At 46.1% G+C, this 22,199-nt stretch overlaps 1 long non-coding RNA gene across 1 annotated transcript in view; it reads left to right on the forward strand.

Moving 5' to 3' along the window:
• Positions 1-22,199, forward strand: part of LOC149915134 (uncharacterized) — a 35,824-nt gene that overhangs the window by 10,259 nt on the left and 3,366 nt on the right. Inside the window, exons 2-3 of the long non-coding RNA XR_016459716.1 lie at positions 14,513-14,663; positions 18,415-18,596. This is a non-coding gene — a long non-coding RNA (uncharacterized LOC149915134). The remainder of the gene's footprint in view (positions 1-14,512; positions 14,664-18,414; positions 18,597-22,199) is intronic.

Consider the following 22,199-nt stretch of genomic DNA (forward strand, 5'->3'; position numbering starts at 1 on the left):
CACCTGGCAAAGTCAACCATAAAATGAGAGCTCTTTGCAGACAGCTTTTCCAAGTGGGGAAATATCTATTTGTTTGCACAACTTTCTTGGTTGAGTTAGAATTGTGACTTTTCCTAGGAAGCAAAGATTTGGGTAAGGGGGGTAACAACTTAGAACGCACTGAAGGTCATATCTAATTACCATTAAGTATCTGACTTCTTGTTAATAAACATACAAGCTGGGTGAAAGATGAGAGAGGAACAGTGAACAACAATGAGATTTCATAAATGCGTGGTGAAGGTTCTTTCACTTCATGTGTTTTAAGATTGGGCTTGGAACTGACTATTTCAAATGGCTGCACCTTTATCTGTGTTGTAATTCATCTGAGTCTTAATAAAGGAAATTACACCCCTCAAGAAGAAGTAGCCACGAAACTGTCAGTAGCTTTCAAATGTCGTAATGTCTTAATGCTGCCTATTCAACCAAGAATCTGACTGCTCAATAAGAAAGAAGGGGGAAAAAAAAAGTCCTAAATGCAAAATGATACAGTCAGGCTCCTCAAGCAATGTAAGCTGACACTTAAAGGATGGTAAAGTTTGCTAAACACTCAGCTGCTGCACATGTTTCTGGAATTACGTTTGATACATTGCTTGGAATGTCAGTAAATATGGTGAGGCACTGGAACAGGCTGCCCAGAGAGGTTGTGGATGCCCCATCCTGGAGGTGTTCAAGGCCAGATTGGATGGGGCCCTGGGCAGCCTGGTCTAGCATTAGGTGGGATGATTGGTGGCCCTGCCTGTGGCAGGGAGGTTGGAGATTCATGATCCTTGAGGTCCCTTCTAACACTGGCCATTCTGTGATTCTGTAAAGCTGACAGGCAGCCTACTTGCTTAGCACGGGGGGTAACTCACTTGGCCCTGAGTGTGTTAGGAATAGAACTACCAATGCTGCATCCCAAAATGCTCAGGGAGATCCATCCCGTAAGCAGGTGTGATTTTGCCTCATAGAAAAAAAAAGAGTGAGCTCGTTCTGCTGCTTTGCTAAAACACAAGCAATATGTTTGCACATGTCACAGTTGACATTTGCATTCGGTATCTGCATGGTGAGAGCTTCTGAGCCTGCTCCTACCTGCCAAACAGGCACAGGTAGTGTTTGTGTCTGACCAAAAGAAGTCTCTTCCCCCTGGCTAGATACTGTGCTCCACGCGGAGCTGAAATGACGACCAGCACTTTCAGCTTCTTTCAAACTCTCCTTGCTAACGAGGCTCTAGGAAGGACGTGAAGTCTTTTGTATGCAGCCACACTGTTTTTTAAGGGCTGAAGCTGCCTGGCCTTGATTAATAGAGTAATTAGGCCAAGTCATGCTGGCAGGTGGTACCTGTGAGAGGTTCAGTGGTGGCAGTTTCTGCAGAGAGGGAGGGAAAAGGGTGGCACTGTGGCACGAGTTTGCGTGTCTGCAGCTTTGATTCTTTACAAGGTTTTATTTGGTAGCACACGTGGTTTCTGTGTGAGGTGCAACGTTAATGCAGCTGTGTGTGTTATGCTGGGCTGGGCCTGAGTTTTGATGCAGTAAGCAGGAAATGCAGCCATTGGCAGCGGCTGTGCAGGGATGGAGCTGAGTGGAAGGAAGAAAGGCAGTGAGACACGATGGTAATGGAATAAGAAATAGCATTTGGAACTTCTCACTGCATGGAGTAATAAATAACCTCTGCGCAGCCCTCAGCTGTAATGAGAAAGATAGGAAGAAAATCAGTATCAGACTCTCTCATTATGACCAGAACCTCCGGGTGCAGTTGCCGCAGCCCTGAGGCGGTTGGTTGGGGACAATTCCCTCCATTGTCATTTACTTCTAGGAGTTGCAGAAGGAATCTTTTCAGCAGAGAATTGTTTCTCGACTCTTGGGAAGGGTGGCTGGCTTTGGAACTGCTTCTAAAGCACAAATTGGGGAACAGCTTTGCCACACGCTTGGTTTTTGTTCACTCAGTGGCAGCAGAGAGTAGCATGTCGTAGTTAAATGAACATGAGCATTAATCACTTCAAATGATGCAATATGCTCAGACCACATAACAAATATTATTTGAATTGTATTTTGCGAGGAGTCATACAGTTGCATTTCATCCTGAAATCCTGGCTGGAATCTGTATCTAATCCCAAGTGAAGTAATTTTGTATTCTCAACTCAGCACACAGGAGAACAGCAATCAGGGTTGCAGTAGCATCACTAAACTGCTTACAGAACACTAGAAATTAATGAGCATTTCAGAAAAAAAAAATATCCTTGTAGCCTTTTTCAAGGAGAAATGCTGTTTATAGTAAGGCAGAAGGTAGCACTCAAAACTGGGGGCACCAGCCAAGCCTGCAGCCTTGCAGAGAGCAGGCAGGCTCTCCAGGTTGGCGCAGTGTTCTCTTGCATGCGATGCTCTGCCAATGAGAAAAGAGGGAGATAAGCAAAAGAACGGCAGAGAGGGTCATTTCCAGTGTTTTTCTGCTCTTTAACCTTGTGCTGTTGCTACGTGTTTCTTCAGAAGAGCAAATAAGCAGCCTTGCCTGATGGATGTGAAGATAAAGCGTGGCACGGTTAGCTGTTCTAAACAGGTTGCAACTTCGCGGTAATTCAACAAAAGTCCAATCATTGGCCTCCAAAGCGAGTGAAGATATTCATCAAATCTGATGAAGTTCCTATTAATTAGGGTTCTTAAATACTAGTAGGGCTTCTGATACTGTTACGATTCGGAGGTTTAACTAACAACCCTAATGGGGCTACTTCTTCAGGATGTTAATTAGATATGGCAATTCCACTTACCCATGCAGCCTCGGCACACAACCATCACACATCAATATTTAATTTAATTACTGATGTTGTGGTGCAAGTCACATCTGATTTAAGAGATAAATATGCTTAATTATTAATGAGATAAAACACATACAGTATGTCACCTTTTGTCATTTGAGCTTTATTAGGTATTGTCAGAAAAGACAAATGTGAACGTCAGAGAGGCTGTGACATGGTGCTCTACATCTCTGTATGACTCTTGTCCTTCAGCTCACCTGAGCTCACGCTGCACTGCAAATAAGATAAGCAGAGCTGCAAGTGTGCAAGGCAACGTGTTGGGCATCCTCTGCTCAGAGCTTCCCACAAGATGCCATTGAGAGCAATGGACACAACGTGCAAGCACTGTGCGACGAGGTAGAGTTCTGGCAAGGTGAATGCAAAAAGATTTCTTACCCTTTTGTGAAGGAGGGGGGAGAAAAGGACAGACAACTAAGCTTTGAGGCTAGTTATGGTGATTAACAGTATTAAAACTGTTTCTAGCCTGGGTTGGGTTCCTGTGTCATGAGGGGCTTTACATCCTGAACTGCCACTCGTACCCCAAAGACTTATAGAAAACAGGAATATGCAATATACAACCAAAGCATCAGATCTGGTGAAAGTGGTGAAACTGCTCGTGTTCATTTTACTACAGAGGATCAAAACCTTTTGGAGGTCCTCCTCTGTACACAAAGTGTCCTTTGTAAGCCTGTGCTTCCAGGGGTTCACAAGCTAGTGCTAGAAGTTTGTGTGGGTTGAAACTTGCTGTGCAAGATCTTTGCCTGGGGCCATTTGGTTTGATGTGTTTGACAAAATTTTAAGAGATCCTGAGTTAACTGAGCCAAACAAATAGTTTTTGAGAGCCTGAGAAGGTTTTTGGAGCTTCCTTGAGGGAAAATTCCCATTTGGCAGAAAATCTATGAAAGCAAAAGCAACTGACAGCATTGTAACCTACTGAAATATATATTAAACTCTCAAATCTATCTAACCATTTTTCTCTGTGTGAAATATAACTCTTCTTCTATTAGTATTGAGGTAAACTAATTTAATGGGGACCTGATGGGCTAACAAGAATGGTTAGCAAAGGAGACCATTTCCACATGGTCCTGGGAGAAATAAGGAGAGCTGGCCAACAAAGCAAGGCTGAGAAAGCCTTCAGCACCCACTCAGCTAAAGGAAAATACCCAGGAGAATATGAGAAGAATCCTCGTGGACCAAGCAATAGTGAGGAAATGGAAATGCCAGTGCTTGTGTTGACGGAGACTCATCTCTGAGGGTGATAAAAAAAAGGAATTGCTGTTTTTTCATCTCTGTGACCGAGTGTCATAGGTGGCCATCACAGGTGGCATTGTGATCTATCGGTGTGATTGATGTGCTGCAGTGTTTCCAAAGGGTGTGACTGAGGTGTGGAATTCAGCAGTGCTGAGCTCACATCTTCTGTCAGCTGCCAAAAGTGGAAGAGGCATCTTGGGACCTGTTCCCTCTAATTACACTCCTTGTTTTTTGACAAGTCAACGCATCCAGAATCAGAGAATGGGGGATGGAGGGACCTGTGGAACCCATAGCTCCACCAGCCAAGCCTTATGTGGAGGAGTGTTGTGTTGGGAAAGCTTTCTCCAGAAGACTGGCAGCCTGAATGACTAGCCAAGAAACGTCTGGGAAACAAGAAACTGTCCTCTTTGAGAAGAACCTGTAATTTTCCCCCGGGAGAGAAATAGAGCTGCGGCTGGAAGGATGGGGTAAAGCAGCATTGCCTCCAGCTCTGTCTGAGCATCTTGCAGGTCTTGTGTGGGAACATGGAGTTGAGCATCACCGTGATGTGTGTGACTGTGTGTGTTTGTCTGAAGAGTGAGAGGAGAAGGTAACAGACAGCATCGCTCACTGGTCTGGCTTTCAGACAAGCTGCAACACAAGTTCTGCCAACACCATGGCCATGCCCTGAAGAAGATGCTTCCTATGCTAGCTGTACCAGGCTCAGCAGCTAAAATGTAGGTGTAGTGTAAAAGTAAGCTCCTGTAATGAAGTTGTACAGCTTGGAAGCTTTACCTCTACCGTACTGCTAGGTTAGCAGTTGTACTGATGTGTGAGGCACAACTGAGCCTAGTTCTATTTTCCTGACCGTGCTACCCTTTTCTACCCTTTTATCCCTGAGAGCTCTGCAAGGCTCATAGTCTAAACCTGTGATAGTCCCAAAAGCCCTGGTTTCATATTGCCATAGGGAGATATTGCAAGTTCTGTGGCAGAACATAAGCAGTATGTGCCACCAAGTAGAGCCATGGTCTCATGGGAGATGCTGGAAACATGGCTGAGCCTTGCTGGAGTGAGGATGTGCAGGGAAGCAATAATATCCCTCGTTTCTTTTCTCTCCTCTTTCTTCCAAATTCATCTGTTCTCAGCAGAAGGGCTGAGCGCAGCCTGGCTTGGACAGATGATTCCAGCCAGCATGTGTAATGCCACCAGCACCTCTGTGTAAAAGCCTCTTGCTGTTTCTGAGGCCTGGAACTTGTTGTGACTCTCGCCTGCTAAGCCTGCTTGACTCTTCCAGGCCTGCTGGTGCCTGTGGGTGATGACCTTGATCCTCTAGCTCTTCCCTCCCTACCATCTGCATGGTTCCATGAGATGATTTTGTGTTGGTCTCAGGATGCCGGAAGGCAGCATGCTGTTTTTCTTATTAGAATCATTGAATCCTTAGAGTTGGAAGGGACCTCTGAAGGCCATCTAGTCTAACTCCCTTGCAGTGAACAGGGACACCATGGCTAGATCAGGTTGGCCAGGACCTCATCCAGCCTCGCCTTGAAAGTCTCCAGGGATGGGGCATCAAACAGATGGCTATCAACTATGGCTGCTAATAAGTTATCTGGAGTTTCTATGTTGGCCACTCACCAGAGGGGGAATTGAATAGTAACAGTTCTAACGTTCTTCTTTTAGGGGACAGATATTACTGATAGCAGTGACTGAAACCTGGGAAATACGCTTGCACAGCATCTGGCAATATAGGCTGAAACAGATTGAAGATTACAGTGGTTGATTGACGAAGGAAGACAGGTCATTCTCCTTTAGGTATAGACAACTTTGCAGGCCTCTGCAATCTGGAGTACTGGCAAGATCTTCTCACTTCTCAGCTCACTTATACTGGGTTCTCTTTCTGAGAAGCTGGAAGTTACGTAGGCCCCTCTCCTGTGAATGAGTAGTTTGGAATTGTTTCCTTCAGTGTTCATTACTTGCACTTGTCTATACTAGTATGTAATGGACTTGTGTTGCAGAAGACTCACAGCTGGATTTGACAGAACCAGATGTTCACACCCTAGGCCAGACACAGCTGTTTCCCTGTAGCTGGCAAGGGATGTCGAACAAGTAAATGCAGAGACAGCAAGACTGAAAAAAAAAAAAAAATCTAAGGTAATCAGGCTGAATATGCCTGGAGATTTAGGCCGTCTGGAAGATTGCCAGAGGGCTATTTATTTTGATGTCTACACCTGCTGAATGGGAATGCTTTGTGTGAGCTCAAAGCTTTAAGCGATACTCTATCTCTCCCTTTTTCAGCACTTTACTCCCTCCAGCAGAGTTGCTCGCTTGATAAATTGAGCTTTACAACTCTTTTTTTCCCCCTTTTCAAGACAAAAAAAAAAAAAAAAAAAAAAAAAGACCGAACACCTAAAAGTTATCTTGTTTCTTGGTTATTAATGAGGGTGTAAGGAAAGCACTGCAATGCTGGGGAACAGAAAAGGGAATGCAGTCAGTAAACTGCTACTTGTACGGTTAAAGTCTGTAGGCTGTGTCATCTGTTAGATATTGCAATTTTCATTGCCCAATTTGTAGAGAGTTGGGAGCAAAATTCTCACAAGCTTTCTACCTGCTGCCTTGTGCACACTCACATCTTCATGGGCTCAGTGCAACAGATTTATCCCTCACTGCCCCATCTGGCTCAGCCCTGCTGGCACACAGCCCTCTCCTTCCAGGCAACCTGTGCCTGCCTTGCTGTCATCTTGAAAGCTCTTAGGATTGTTTTCTTTTAGAAGAAGTTTTTATGTTGATAGTGGTGATGAGTGTGCTCTTACATTTCATTAGGAAGATTTGTCAGGGCCGAGGCAGTATTTTTGGAGAAAATGAGACCAGGAACATCAGAAATTGAAGGAACACTGTCTTAGAATTACCTGAAGAGTAGAGTTCTCTCAAAAGAAGTAGGAAAAAAGGTGGTTCCCTCCATATCCCTGTGCTTCTGTAAAATAAAGGGAAACATCTCACAGGTGAGAGGGAAGTTAAACACCTTAAAGTGTGATGCCCACTGCTGCTATAATAATATCTTCTTAACATGCAAAAATCTGTCCTGTATTTGATTGTTACCTGTATACTCCTGGTCGTTTTTCTAATGCATTCAGCTTTATTCTCTGAGCAATATTCCACTCACAGGCTTGCTGCAGCCATTAGCAACACAGATTTTGCCATCTCCCCATCATATGCAGCTGCACTGATGATAATTGTGCCCACTGCTGTCAGTGCCATTCCATGTTCTCAGATGTGCAGCAAACAAGCATTTTCTTTTTTTTTTTTTTTTTTGCTCATGCGGGTGACAGTTCTTCAAATGCTATTATTATCCCAAAGGCAACAGAGAATTCAGTGGATTATCTGAAAATGTGCCATAGTTCTCCCTCAATATCTTCACCTTTGCCAAAGGATGCAGTGGATTTCCTCACCTCATTTTTATGGAGTATTTCTTTCTTCACCTGATCTGGAAAGTGGAGAAAGTGATGTGTTGTTAAGCTTTGCGAGAGGGAGAAGGAATTGCTTTTATTTCGATCATTTGTTTGGATTCCATTAGCAGACAGGTGAGCACAGAGAGTACTTAGGTTGACACCCTTGAAGGACACCAGATTTTAAAACAAATAAAAGAAGATCTACTGTGTGTTATAAGCAATAATCATTAATTAAAAGCCTTGTTAAAGCATTGCTGAAGAGTACTTCAGAAGAAAAGTAGTTATACTGCATTTCATGGTTAATTCAATGTCAATTAGCTGATTGTTAACTTCCCTCCAGCTAAATCTTGTTCAGTGCAGAGAAGAGAAATCAAAAGCATTCTAGCTTTAACAAGCCTAGTGTTTCAATCATTCATCTCTGGCCGCGGGCTCCAAATCAATGTCAACAGACGTTTCATTGCAATTTTATCTGCCATTTCTGCATGTCACTGTTTTCTTGGCTGCCCTGATTGTCCCTGAAAACCGTCTGTGAGTATCGGAAGGTCGGACAGGCAGCGTTTGCTCCCCTTCGCTCGTGGGTTCCTTGTAGTCAATGTTCGCTGCTGATGTCCGGCGGGCTCCGTGCGCTCCGTTCCCGCAGCGCTCAGCGCCGCTCCGTTTCAGCACCATGGACAGCGCCGGTCCGCGCCGCCCTGCGGGGAGAGGCTGAGGAGGATCATGGAATGGTTTGGGTTGGAAGGGACCCCAAGGATCACCAAATTCCAACCCCCTGCCATGGTCAGAACCACCAACCTCCACATTTAATACCAGATCAGGCTGCCCAGGGCGCCATCCATCCAACCTGGTCTTGAATGCCTCCAGGAATGGGGCATCCACTGCCTCTCTAGGCAGCCTGTTCCAGCTCCTCACCACACTCTCTGTGAAGAACTTCCTGACTTTAATCTAAACCTTTCTTCCTTGAGCCGGGGTTCAGTCCGCAAAAGGCTCCAGGGAGACCTCTTGGCAGCCTTATGGCACCGAGAGGAGGGCTACAGGTATGGTGGGGAGAGACTTTATCAGACACTGTAGCATTAGGACAGGGGATGACTAAAAGAGATTCGATTTAGATCATTTATCAGGAAGAAATTCTTTACCCAATTCTTCATGCTGCTGCACAGAGAAGTGTGGGTGCCCCATCCTTGCAGGTGCTTCTGGGTTCTGGGCAGCCTGAGCTGGTGAGGGGGGAACAGCCCACAGCAGGGGTGGGGTTGGGGGCCTTTAAGGTCCCTTCCAACACAAGCCATTCTGTGGTCCTGTGAAATATGTGCTCGTATTGTTCTTAGAAAAATGTTGTCAAAAATAACAGATGACCCTATAACGTTTATAAGACATCACACGTTCCCATTTGCTTCGTAATGACAACACTAATTGTGAGATTGGTTTCTGCGAAGAGTATCAAGAGCTAAACTGAAGCCTGAAGTCAGCTGCTGGTGGTGTCTGGGACTTGTCAGGCTGTTGTAGGATTTGAATTGATAACAGGCTGTTTTCCACCTGAAATCACAGAGCATCTGACTGCTGCACTCATACTACGAGCAATGTAGCGTGGCATGTTACACTCAGAAATGACACACAGGTGGAATTTCATGCTTCTTGCTGATTCCAGACCTGGTCCATAGTGCTTTAGCTTCACTCCTGTCTACAGAAGCACAGTCAATAGATCCACAACAATGTTTCTCATCTGCTAAGACTGATAGGGCGCGATTGCCTCATCACAGCAATCATTGTGTAGGGATTAGGAGTCCACAGCATTTTCAGCTTTTTTTGTACAGCGATTGTGTTTTATACCTATACACTTACATATCTATGTACATATATATGGTATAAAGCAACTAACTTTCTGGAAGCTTAAAATAATACAGGAGGCAGTTGCTGTAGGCAGAGTAGCTGTCCTCACAGGATTTTTTAAGGTTTGCTTTACCATTTCGGATGCTGCTTTCCAGGAGGAGCAAACAGTTAGCATTTGACTTGGAGCTATCTGTATCATTGCATCTCCTGCCTTCAGTCTGTGAGGTAGAATTCTTTCTGGCTCTTTGCATTACACTTTTCCTCATTTAAATTCTGCCTGACAAACCTGCTGTTGTGAAACCCGCAGTATGAGATTCAGTAGCAGTGCCTGATCTGCTTAAAAAGGCCATAATTGACAAAAACAGTTTGTATCACTATGAGTCACTTATGGTCCAGTTGCCACAACTTTTATTTCTTCATTCATTATCAGTCATGACTAATGGTTAGACAGGATGCTCCTGGGTATGTGGATCTGTATGATACACACAGCACACAGAATCAGTTAATTTTAACAAGAGATATGTATAGATTACCAGAAATAGCATTTAAAAAACTTTTCTCCTCAGCTCTTATACACCTTTTTTTTCTTAAGCCCATGGACAGCACTATAGGTTTCAGTTTTACCTGTGTGATGAATTTACAGAGTAAATCTCAGCAGCATTATGTATAGATGCTCAAATATGTGGGTGTGGAATTACCACCCTTGAAATGATCTCTGATTTATATTGACAGGGACCTGCTTTTCAGTGCTATTGTAGATAAGGCTTTAGACTTTAGATTCATTTATAACTCACAGTGACCAAAGCTAATGAATGCTGCATTCCAGTTACTCTTGCCCCACTGGTTCTCTCTGTGTCTCTGTCAATAGTTTTTTTTTCCATAGGAACCAGGAGCCATGAATGAAAAGCTGTGTCATACTAGCGTGCTGCTCATTAATACACTGAATTAATGTGAATTTGTAAGAAGGAGAAACCTTTATCTTCCCATCCTTATTAAAACTGAGGTATCTTCTCTATCACTCTGTGATTCATTCTGTTCCCCTGTCTTCACGTTCAGCTTGGAGCCATCATCACACATCCACCGTGCCACCTCGCGGAAGGCTGAAGATAGGGCTGACCTACACACAGCTGTAGAAATCCGTATCAGAAAGTGTGGCAGATTTAACCTGGAAAAAAGAAAGAAAGAAAGAAAGAAAGAAATTATTGGCCCTGTAGGGTAGAATATACATAGACTCCGTGTGTCTTTATGTATTCCATTTGCACTTTTGAAGGGTCTGATTCACCTCTGGGGTCTGTGGCCTTCTGCCTACTTGCGTGGCTCCTGATGGGAAGAGAGGAGTCACCGCCGTTACCCTTAACACTTGAGTTGGTTCTTCAGCCATTATCCCCATTCACCTTGGATAAAATGACTTCGAGAAAGGATGTGATCTAAATCTGCTGGCCAAGGTGAAGAGAAACTTGGCATCTATCCAGGCAGCATTTGGTCATTGTTGCTACCAAGGTAAATGGGAGCCAAGCCAGCAAAGCAGAGGTGATTTCCAGCCTCGGAGTTGTTTGTTAACACCAAATAAAAGGCCTATAGATCAGGAAGAAGTTTAAGGAGTTTGCTGCCTGACAACAGGCCCACTTGGTTCTCCAGTTTGTGTCTTTTACTTTATTGGATCTCCTCTTAGATGCTGTTGTCCTTTCTTCTCATGTTAGGGCTGGAATTAAGCACGTGCCATGAGACTTCAGGAGCAAGGCAGCTTTATGGCTTCAGATTGCAGAATATGTACATCTATGTACCAAAGTCTGACCCTAGAGTCAAGTAGGACACCAGAATGGGAATAGGAGAGAGACTTCTGATTGCTTCTGTTCCATAAAAGTCTTTTATAATGAAAATTTTGTTTTAAAATACAAAAAGCACAGAAGACTTCACCTGTATACAGCTAATCTTAAATCTCTAAGCTAATGCATGATGTACAATACTATGGATTAGAATGAAAGCAAGGCATCTGGCTTTCCAAGGGATCTACTCAGCTGGAGCAGATTTCTTGCAGACTACAAGAAGTTCATCTCCGTGGTGGCATTCCCTTCACACCACGCATCATCTCAGCTGCTGCTTCTGGCCCTTCCATCCATATTTACAGTGGTGGGGGAGGTGGGAGGTGAACTGGAGGTGAAGCAGAGGTTGCAATTTCCTACTTAGATTAAAAAAAGATGCGTGACATGGCCCTTCTCTTGGAAAACATGAGTGCACATTAGCGAGGTTGTAGCAGCAGCAATAATGGGGCAGGATTGACAGGGAGGAATGACTTAAGGAGGCAAAGCTTGGGGGGGGGGCGGGAAGAATACGATTTGATCAGATATCACTGTTGTTTTTTCTCGTTATGAAACACTGCTGTTCACTGGGTCATTTTACAGATATTCCTTGGCTGGGGCAGTGCAGTACCTTAGCTGGATCCTGCAATCATGTGATGCTGCTCATGTTGTCTTCCAGTGCTGCATCACAGTTCACAGTGTGGCTATGAGTTCTTTGTCAGAAGGATGAGCTGCTGGCGTTGGTGGAGTCGTGCAGAACCTTGCAGGGTGAGAAATGGCCAGCTAGGGTCTGTAATGCCAGTGGAACCAGCAATAACCAGCAAAGATGCACAAGTTTCTCTGTTGGGGTTCTGTTTCTTCTTGCTTCTGTCACAGAGACAGCTGCAGTCGAGACTTTTTCTAAGAGCTTATGCTAAGGAAAAGCTCAAAGTGCCACAGTACAAAACCTGAGCATCAGCAGGCTGAAAGTCAGCAGTGGTTTGGTTCAGGAAGATGCCAGTCCTGCTGCTCTCACTGGAGCCAGCAGTTCGCCCTGAACTTGCTATTGCTTCCACCTCTGCAGGCAGGTGTCTGTATCTCAGTACAAGTGAATCAGAATGGGTGTTAGTTTTCCTGGCAGGAACTTTAAAAAATGAAGAACAAATCTCCAGCGGAAAGACATTCATGTGAGCTGACAAGAGCCATCTTCTCCTTTGAGGTTCTAAGACGTGGTGTTTTCAGTGCAGGAAGGCAGCTCCTGTCCCCCAGGATCTCTTTCTCTCAGGGCTACAGGAACAACAGCCGACTTCTTCCCAGCTTAAATTAGCTGAAGATGGAGAGAATAAAACACTGTGGGAAAAATTTTGAGAGAAACAAAAAGAGGAAGCAAAAAAAAAAAAAAAAAAAAAAAATCAGCCGAATAAACCCTGAAACTTTTTAGAACAATATATTCTCCTATTCAGATTTTCCAATTTCTGGGACTTCTAGACTAAAAAAAATAAGTGTCTTTTCCTATTAAGAAAATTGCTTTCACATTCCTGCAATGAACAGAGTTTTGTTTCTAATGATGGAAGAAGTTGAGTGCAGCTGCTGAGTAGCTGGAGTGGGGATCCGACTATCAATGCGTCACCAGCTAAATGTGATTTGAGATGCAGTTTGCTTTTCTGCATCTCAGATCTCAGAGCTAAACCACAAACTGTACATGACACAACTAAATTAATATTTAAAAATAATTACTTGCTGCCTGAAGGTAAACAGAAAAAGGGTAAATAATTGATAGCACTGGGACTGCCACACTGTAAGTCTGCTGAGCGTTTATGATGTGCTGCGAAGGTTCAAAGGGATTGCTCGTCTGCTGCCTCTGAAGGAGGGTTTTTGCTAATCATTCCAGGGCTTGTTTTGTCAGCCAGCAATGTTTTCAGAGTTTGAAGCACTAGAATAGAATGCCAGCTTAATTTAGGCGATTCTCTAACTTAATTTACCAACTTTCCTTCCAAGATTTGCATTGTAAATGATAAGGTGATTTTCATACATATGATTTTTTTTTTTTTTTTTTTTTTTTAATCCCATCAACATCTGAAGGGAATTTTCATGTGGTCTGCTGCCAAGAATGCAGAGCAGGAGCGTTTACATAACATGCCACCCTGTGACAGTGCCCATCAGCAGAGCTGGGTGATCCCAAGCAGTTGGCTTCACCTGTATCCTTCCAGCATCAGGACAGCCAGCTTTCAAAGTTGCCAATGACCATAAAAAGTGCCCAATGGTTTAAAATTTGCTTATTTTGCCTGCAGTCAGAAATGTTCTTGCTCTGATTATTGCACTGACAGTTAAAGAAGTATTCCAAAAAGGACTTCACATTTTTTCTGACCTGCAGGGTGTTTAAGCAAGGTGCCATACGCCCCTATGGGGGCACTGATCATTAGATGACTTATTTCTTTAAAAGAAAAAAAAAAGCAGATGCTAGGATCCGTCAGCAATGCCAGCTGGGCCATGTGATCACATGCTTCTTGATGTTATCAGCAATACAGATTGTGCTGGGCGTGGGGATGGGAACATGGGCTCTTCTCTTTTGTGCCCCATCAGACCTACAGGGCTGTAGGTACTTTAGTGCCTGGCATTGCGTCACACTCTGATGCTTAAAAATGCAATCTAAGCTCTCTTTCTTTTTTTAATACAAAACCAGTCCAACACCATGTTAAGGTGTACAAACATGTCACTGGAAGACGTGCAGTCATTCTTCCATGCTACTGAACAGCAGCAAAGCTTGAAGTGGAATTCACAAGAGACGTTCTCCAGCTGATGCACGTCTGGAAGTGAACAGTATGAATGTCTAAATAGAAAGTTAGAAAGCAGAGTTTGCAAAGAGGGGCTGACAAAAGTGTGTTTGTGTTTTATTTGGTCTGGAGGAGACAAATAGGTTACAGCAGAGCTGCTGCCACACAAGCAAAATGGTGCAGCGAGGAGGAGAGGGAGCTCCATTCTCCCACACTCTTCTTCTAATGGCTTAAACTGGGCCCTGGAGAGTCAGGGGAAAAAATAGGAAATCCTTCTGATGGTAGAGGTAGGTCACTGCTGGAGCAGATTGCTGGGGGGCTGTGGAGTTTCTGTCACCACAGATTAACAACAAGTCAAACAAAAATTGTCTGTAAGGGAAGAATTGCAGAGTCCTGTGGTCCTGTCTCCCTGCCAGACCGGGGCTAAATCATTGAGACAGGAGGAAGCTGGGCACTGAGACTCCTACAGCACACGTGGCTCAATGTTTGTGTAGAATATGTTGAGGGGGTGTGAGGTGGCCAGTTCTCTCCTTTCTGAACTAAGGTTATGGCATGCGGGTATTCCTGTGTGCCCTAGCTGCAAATGTCCTGGCTGACCTGAGAATCTCCATTCCCATTTGTAAAATAATGGCATTTCTTCTCCTCTGAACCACAAGGATGGCATTGAAGATGTGGAATGGAGGCTCAGAAGGCAGAAGATGTGGTCCTATGTGAGCTCCCTTCCAGGATCCCTTCCAGCCTCAGCCCCGCAGTGCTTCTGCTCACCGAGAGGCAGCTCAGCTCTGCAACGCTTTTATTCCATCACAGGTAGGAAAGGGAACTCCTTTAACTGCTTGGGTTTCCCAATGCAAGAGAAGGCAAAGCAAAAAAAAAAAAAAAAAAATCAGCTCTGAACTCCAACATTCAGGTCACCCCCCCCTTCCCTCCTCCCCACACCCAAAGACCACACACTCGCACCTCCAGGCGTGCACATCTTCTGCCAGCGCAGAGGAGGTTCCCGATCCCATCACAGGGCTGGTTATCTTTCAAAGAAAAAAAGTCCTAAAAGAAACCCTGAGAGTTCGGTGGCACAGCCCCTCCTGTACCACAGAGCAGGGCTGTGCTGTGCAGGGGACTGCTCTTCGCTCAGGGGGAAGCTTTCCTAGGAAGAAGAAGCTGGAGGAGAGTAATTGTTGTTAATGTGTTTCTTTAAAAAGGGAAGGTGAAGCATTGGAGCAGGACGGGCATCCTTGGCCAGTGTGGGAATCGTGGGGGAACCATCATTGTTTCTTACATTTCAGAAAGGAGTTTTAGGGTGTTTGCAGGAGTGTTTTGTCAGACTCACCTCTGTATTGTGTCTCCAGGCCTTTGTGAAGGCTGGTGTGAAGTAGCACAGGGCAGAGCTGCACCCAGTGGCAGTGCTGCTGCTGGGCAGAACCCACGCGGTGCTGCAGCTCTGCTGCTCCCCGTGAGAGCCACAGCTCTGGGACAAGGTGCTCGTTAGTGTGGTCAACTTTCCTGCCTGATGGCTGTGGAAGAAAGCAGCTAATGAGGTGCTCAGAGCTGCTGCTGGGCTGAAGCAGAGCTGTCTGCTTTCCCAGGAGGTGCCCGAGCAAGGTCTGCATTTCAAATACCCGTAGCACATATGGCAGGTACTGCACCAGCTCCAGCTTCCCCAGGTGCCAGGATTACTGCTTATCTTCAGCACCTAAATGCATTTTACCTCCCACATGGGCAGACCCCTCCCAGCACTGCCGTTTTCTGTAGCTGTGTCTTATGGAGTACTGTAAGCGTGGAGAGCTCACTTGGAAAGAGACATAAGAGCTCTGCTTGGAAAAGAATGCACAAAGCATTGGCCTTCTTAAAATCACCCCATTTCATTAGAGTGGTAACACTGTTTTGGACAAAAGTAAGATCTCTTTGAATAGCTACTGGGTCGACCTCTGCAATGATTTGTCTTGAACTGGCTTTTCTACAAACAGGGAATGGTATTGCTAACGCAGGCTTGGTTTGACAGGGGGATTTCTGCTGGGGTAGGATTTTGGTGCATTATGAGGCTGGTGATGTAGAAAGGACAGCAATGAAAATAAGAAGTGAATGTCGATCGGATCAGAACCTCCAGGCTCTCACCTTGAGGAGAGCACAGAGGCTCTCAAGGCGCAGCAATGAAGGCAGCCCAGGTTCTGCTGGGGAGGGAGTGCAGTAATACATGCAGCGAGGAGATTTTGCTGGTGAAATACCCGCTTGAGAACCGTTCATGGGTAGAAGAAAAATGGATCTGAGGTCTTGCCACCTGAATTCCTTCCTCTACCTCGGTAGGTTATCAGCATGAAAACAGGAAATGAATTGGACACCATTAATAAAACATGAAGCCTCCGTGTTCAAGCTGTGTGCTCTGCTGTCGGAGTGTAGAAGGCACTGTGAGAAGGAAACAGAGGAGTCAAACCCACAAGTTCATTTACTTTTTAACTGCACAGCAAACTTTGGCTCGGAGTTGGAGCTGAACCTTTCTTTTTTTTCCCCTTGAAATTATAGAAAAGCTTTTAAGCCTTCATACAGAAGTGCTGAAGGATTGTTGCTGAGCTGTGAGCGTTCTCTGAACATGGAAAATATTCCTAACAGATCTCACCAATACTTAGGTATTGCCAATGATATTTTTAACTCAAAAATGGCTTTCACAATGATGCCAGTATTTAGACCTTGGTTTTGTGCATCTGTTTTCGGAGCCGTTTGTGTGATGCAGTTTCTTCTCTCTGTGATGATCCCCTTTTATTTTTTGTAAATTGCTTCTATTTGTGAGTTTAGGAGCATCCTAAGATATGTACCTTGCTGTATTTTAGGGACTTGCTTTGCTGGAGGGGTTTAGTTGTCTCATCAAAATGTGTTTCTACCAATCAAAAAGGATTAGTTTCAAGGAACAGGCTGAAAGACCCCACCAGCACTCTCTCTCTGTATTTTCAGACCATCTCATGAAAGCTTATGGTCACACCAGTTTGCAACCCAAGGATGAGAACTAGCAAAGCAGTTATGAAAAAGCCATGGGAACAAAAGCAGACGACCCGGTTCAGCCAGAGACAGAGGCCTTCTGCAGCTCTCATAAAGGCTTGTTTTGCTCTCTGGGGGAGTTTAATTGCAAAATGTTTAGCATAGGTGAATCATAAGGAGCCTAACCATAGGAAGAGGTTAACCACAGTTGTAGGAAGGATTCATCTGAGGCTGCAACAAACAAGTTCTTGGTGGGAAGAAACCAGAGGGCTCCTCAGCTGTGGACAGGCTTGTTCCTGAAACTCAAAGGGGGAGTTGGGCATCCAGGGCAAGAGTCCTCTTCCTGACCTGAGATAGGGCATAGCGAAGCATGAGGTCAGGTGCAGAGATAAGGGGTTGATTGCTAGCAGGGCTTTTGTCAGGCTCTGTGGCTGCAACCACTGCTCATCTCCCACAAGAGGCATTACAATCTGCCACAGCTGTGCTGTAACCTGGGGATTAACAGGGCTTCCATGGTTTTGGACAAGCTGGTGGGTTCTCTCCTTAAATGTGGAAGATCTGCCTCATGGGTCCTATTGGGACCGAGGGGCTCTAGTCTCATAAAGATGATACGCTGGGTCCAAATTCCTTCAGGTGTTTCTCATTGGAAAGAACCTGTTTGCTAGAATCTGAAATACAGAACTGAAACTTCAGCTTGGCTGAGTAACCTGGACAGAGACAATCCCCATCCAGCAGAGCTACAAACTCAGTGTCATAATTCACCTCAATTAGCCATGATTTTCTTGGCTGCCATCTACAAGTTTGATGATAGGAAATTGCATTTGACTCATTACAATACAAAGGGGCAGTTTGGTGAACGTACATTTTCAGCCAAAATCATTAGTCAACCAGCAGAGCAAAATTACCTTTCCATTGAAGTTTACGTTACCGTTTGGTTACCTGTTTTTCTCTCTGGCTCGAACCACAGCAAGTGCAGCCAAGTTGTAGTTCTCAGCTGTGTGAAGATACTCAGGCAGGCTGACAATTCATAGGACAGTACTCAAAGTCTTAGCAAGGTTCGGTCTAATTACACAGAAGGAATTAATCTGTATTAATCTCTAATATTAAAATTACCACGCGATCAATGCATGTGCCAAAGAACGGATATTATTTTGGTTGGAAGTGTCAAAATACTGTTAGAAAAATTCTGATCCTTCAGAATGACAATCTGAAAAAAAAAAAAAACCCACCCATGTCAAAACCATTCTTTTCCCTTAGAATGCTTTGACAGAAAATGCCCATCTGCAGTGCTCCCATGCAGCTGCTGGCCCTGGTGGCACCTGAAGGCAACTGAGATGCTTCAGTTTGCCCCTCAAGGTGCTGGAATCTGAAACACGTGCTTGTTGGGGTCCTTAATGGGATGGAATGGCTGAGCATCATTTATTAAGTGTTCAGTTCTGGAGTAGGAGCAGGAGTTGCTGAACTCAGATTAAAATATAGCAGCATCTTGTGCTTGTGCATGTACATTTTCCCAGAGAGATATTGGTAGAAATGGCCCTCACTATTCCTTTAGAGTGTTTCTGACCACCACGTTTTCTTCTTTTTGATATAACAGTATGTTAAATGCCCAGATGGTTCCTGCTGACAGTGGTGCTGCTGGTAGGTTACTGCTGCCCATCCATTCTCCAGGCACTGCACACCTGGGGCCATTGGGAACAACAAGGCTGTGAGACCACCAGGTCCTTCTGCTGCCATCACCATCGCACCTCTCCTGCTCACACTGCACCTGGTTTCCTTGTAAGTGCATCCTGAAATTGAGTTTTCCAGCTCCTCCCTGCAGGATTCTGCTTTATGCCAGTTCTTTATGCTATGACTATTTTTTCTGTGTCTGGTGTAAACTTCTCCTTCCTTAGCTTCAGGTCAGTGCTTCTCATCTGGTGTCTGCTGTCCCTCCCTCTCCTCACCCAGCTGCTCGTTCACATTAACTGCACGATAATTAGAGACTGATCCTGTCCCCTGAGCCTTTGCTTCCCCAGACTGTGTCTCCAATCCTGCCCTCCCGCAGCAAACCCCACTGAGATCCGCAGGTTTGGCACATGTCCATTTGGGGCTGCTCCTGCTTTTCTATCTAGTTCTCAGCACACAGGTCTTTGATATTATAATGCAGGAATGGCAGGAGACCCTGGTTAAGCAAAAACAGAACCGGCCCTCCCTCCCTTCCTCCCTCTGGGGGTTACGGGTTATTAACAGCTTTCTTTGCTCAGCTGAGCACCACGGAGCTGCCAGGTCTCTGCCTGCATTCCTGTCTCACAGCTTCAGAATTCTCACCCTATTAAAAAAGGCAGAAACGAGGCAGCTCCTGCAGCTCCCCGTCCTGCTGTGGTCGCTGATCTGAAAGCAGTGGTTTATGACATCCCACTGCCCACCTCTGCTGGGTGCCCGTGGGTCAGCTCTGCTGAGGAATAGAAACGAGTTCTGTCTTTGGCACCATCAGTGTCTTGAACGAAGGGGTCGAAGGGGTCGTTTGGGCTCGTTAGGCTCAGCTTATTTGTAAGAAGCCCCTGTTCCTTGACTGCTGTTAGGCCTGATTCTCATGGGCTTCAAGCTCATTACTCCTCTGTGCTATCTGCTTCAATGGTTCATAGTTGCAGGCTTCTCCCTTTCCTGGTCATCCCAATGAGTAGTAAAGTTGCTTCCTGTGCTCGCTGCCCCCCCCCACTATGCCATCCTCTCTGGCTGCTTTTCTGGTCCCACAGACAGAAAGAACAGCTCTGGGACACTCCTCAACCCCACAGTGGGGACACAAAGCAGTGGCAGAGCCAGGTAAAGGGCTTGATGCTTTCCAACCAGCTCTTGTTGGTTTGGGATCTTTCCATTTGAAGGCTTCTGGCACGTGAAGAGCCCTCCCCTGAGTTTTTCATTCCCTTTCAAGCTGCTGCAATAAACCCACGAGCCTCTCTTTCATTTGGCTCCATGGGTGCTGTCTGTGGTGGGTCTCCTGCTCTGCACACACACACGTGCCCTGAGGACTGGACTGAGCATCCCGATCCCACCTTGTGATGCCCTGTATGCAGCTGGCAGCAGCAGCCCAACCCTGAGAGCTGTGTCATGTATGCAACCTGCCCTGCTGCTGACGTGAGGGCTCTGTGCAACACCTGGTATCTGCCTGCAGTGAAACAAACCGTTCAGCAACGCTCGAGAGCGCATTTTGCATTGCTCACAGTGTGCACTGGGCACAGTCCAACGCTTCCACCTCTGCCATTGTGGCATAACCCAGGGAGGAAATCCAGGAGGTTGCATCTCACTGAGCAACAGCACTGCTTGCAGCCTGGCTGCCAGCTTGGGGAGGAGGCTGAGCACGTCCTGACCCTCATCGGTGGCATCTGGGGCTGCACTGCTCTGTGCCAACAACAGTCTGTGCTGAAGAGCTCTTTTCTGCCTAGGGGTGTCCACGGGGCTCAGCTCAGGAGGCTGCCAGTGCCCTGGACCAAGCCTGAAAAGCCAAACAAACATTTGGGCTGCTGCTTAAAAACCAGCTCTGTGGAAAGCTCCTATCTGCTGTAGCAAAGCACCCCACTGACAGGAGGAAACAGAACTGCCCATAGTTTAGTTTGACGCAAATAATCCGGGATGCTGGCAACGAGAAAAGCAGCCGCACCTGCTGGCTGTCACCTGGGCATGGTTGCTGGCAAAGAGCAGCAAGCTGGGGCTGAGGGTCAGGCTTCAGCCTCTTCCAGACAAGCCAGAAGCAGAAACTATCTGAAGAATCCCACAGACTCACACCCAATGTTCAAGGGCAGCGTTTCTCCCAGCACACACAACCCTGCCCAGGAGGCTAGCAGGGTTGTATTATCTGCAGTTTGAATCTGGACATGAGGAGGCAGGTGCTGCAGCAAACAGGCAGGCACATGAGCAGCTGCAGTCAAAGCGAGAGCAAGCACTCCAGGTCTGCACACTCAGCACATTGCATCCCGTCCCAGCAGAGATGGGGTTGTGGAGTGAGACAGGGAGCAACTGGGGATGCGTCGCAGAGCTGCTGCCAAATGGAGAGCACAGCAAGGCGAGCGCGTGGGCAGTGGGTTTGGTGAGACTGGAGGACGTGTGGCAGCGCAGCATGTTGCACCATGGCACCATGCTGCAAAGCAAAGAGAACCCCAGACCAAGTCCTGGCAGTCCCACGATCGTGGCAGCCAGGCTTCGGGGTCTGCAGCCCACTGGGGCTTTGCTCATGCATGGGCATTGCTCTTCCAGAGGGTGTTTCACCAAATGGTTAGAGAGAGGTTTGTAATGTAAATGAAGGTTTCAGGGGTTGCTCTGTCCTTAGAAGGGGCTGAGGCCACGACTGATTAAGCATTGGGTGAGCCACAGCAGAAACAGTGCCCGTGTGCCAAGCATTGCCAACACAAATCTCTTAATAGTCTTTGAGTCTTTGCGAAGCCTTAAAATCAATCAGAGGATTAACTAAGCAAAGCTGTCTTTATGATCCATGATCCAGCTTTGTGCAATTGGATCCAGCTTTGCTTGGGCCACTCTTTGCTGGGTGGGCTGTGATGGAGGAGCCCTGCAGGAGATCTGGGAATTGGGCATCTGCAACATGCACAGAAGGGATGCCAGAGAGACACAACATTTTGTCTTCTCCCACCCCTCCCACTGGCTCCTCGTGATCCAGCGTTTCTCTTTACAGAAGCTCACTGAAGAAAAGCCACCGACTGCTCCTGGTGAGATGCCAGCTTTGTGTGGCTGCTGGTACGCCTTCTGCCAGGGGTGCATCACACCTTCCTGTTGTCTTATCCTTCTGGCACCTGGACTTTGGTTTCAGGGCTGGGCTGAAGCCTGGGAGCTGCTGCACCCATCTGCTGCCACATGCAGTAGGAAGCATCACCTCCTTAGATCCACTTTGGGGAATTCACCACTGAAAATGAGAAGTTTCTGGTAGGGATACAGTGCAGGTGCATCAGCAGTTGGATGTTAGGAAGTCAGGTTGGATATTAGGAGAAATTTCTTCTCCAAAGAGAGGTGATGCATGGGCTGCCTTGGGAGTGGTGGGTCACTGTCCTTGCAGGTGTTCAAAACCATGGGGATGTGGCACTTGGGGACATGGTCGGTGTGCATGGTGGGGTTGGGTTGGGTTTTGGGTGGGAGATCTCACAAGGCTTTTCCAACCTCCGTGATTTTGTGATTCTCTGATTCTATAGTGGTCTCTGCTTGAAGCATTTCCCCACTTTGGGTGTTTGTGTGCTCTTGGTTGCACAAACCACAGCTGATGGCAATCAGGTGAAATTCATAGAATCATTTGAGTTGGAAGGGACCGCTGAAAGTCATCTAGTATTGCCATCAAAGAATCTATAGACCTGGGAAATGAAGTCGGTCCAGGCTATAGCAACACATCCACTCAAGGGA

Source organism: Phasianus colchicus, chromosome 24 (assembly GCF_987193195.1).
Source record: "Phasianus colchicus chromosome 24, bPhaCol1.hap1.1, whole genome shotgun sequence".
Lineage (NCBI taxonomy): Eukaryota > Metazoa > Chordata > Aves > Galliformes > Phasianidae > Phasianus > Phasianus colchicus.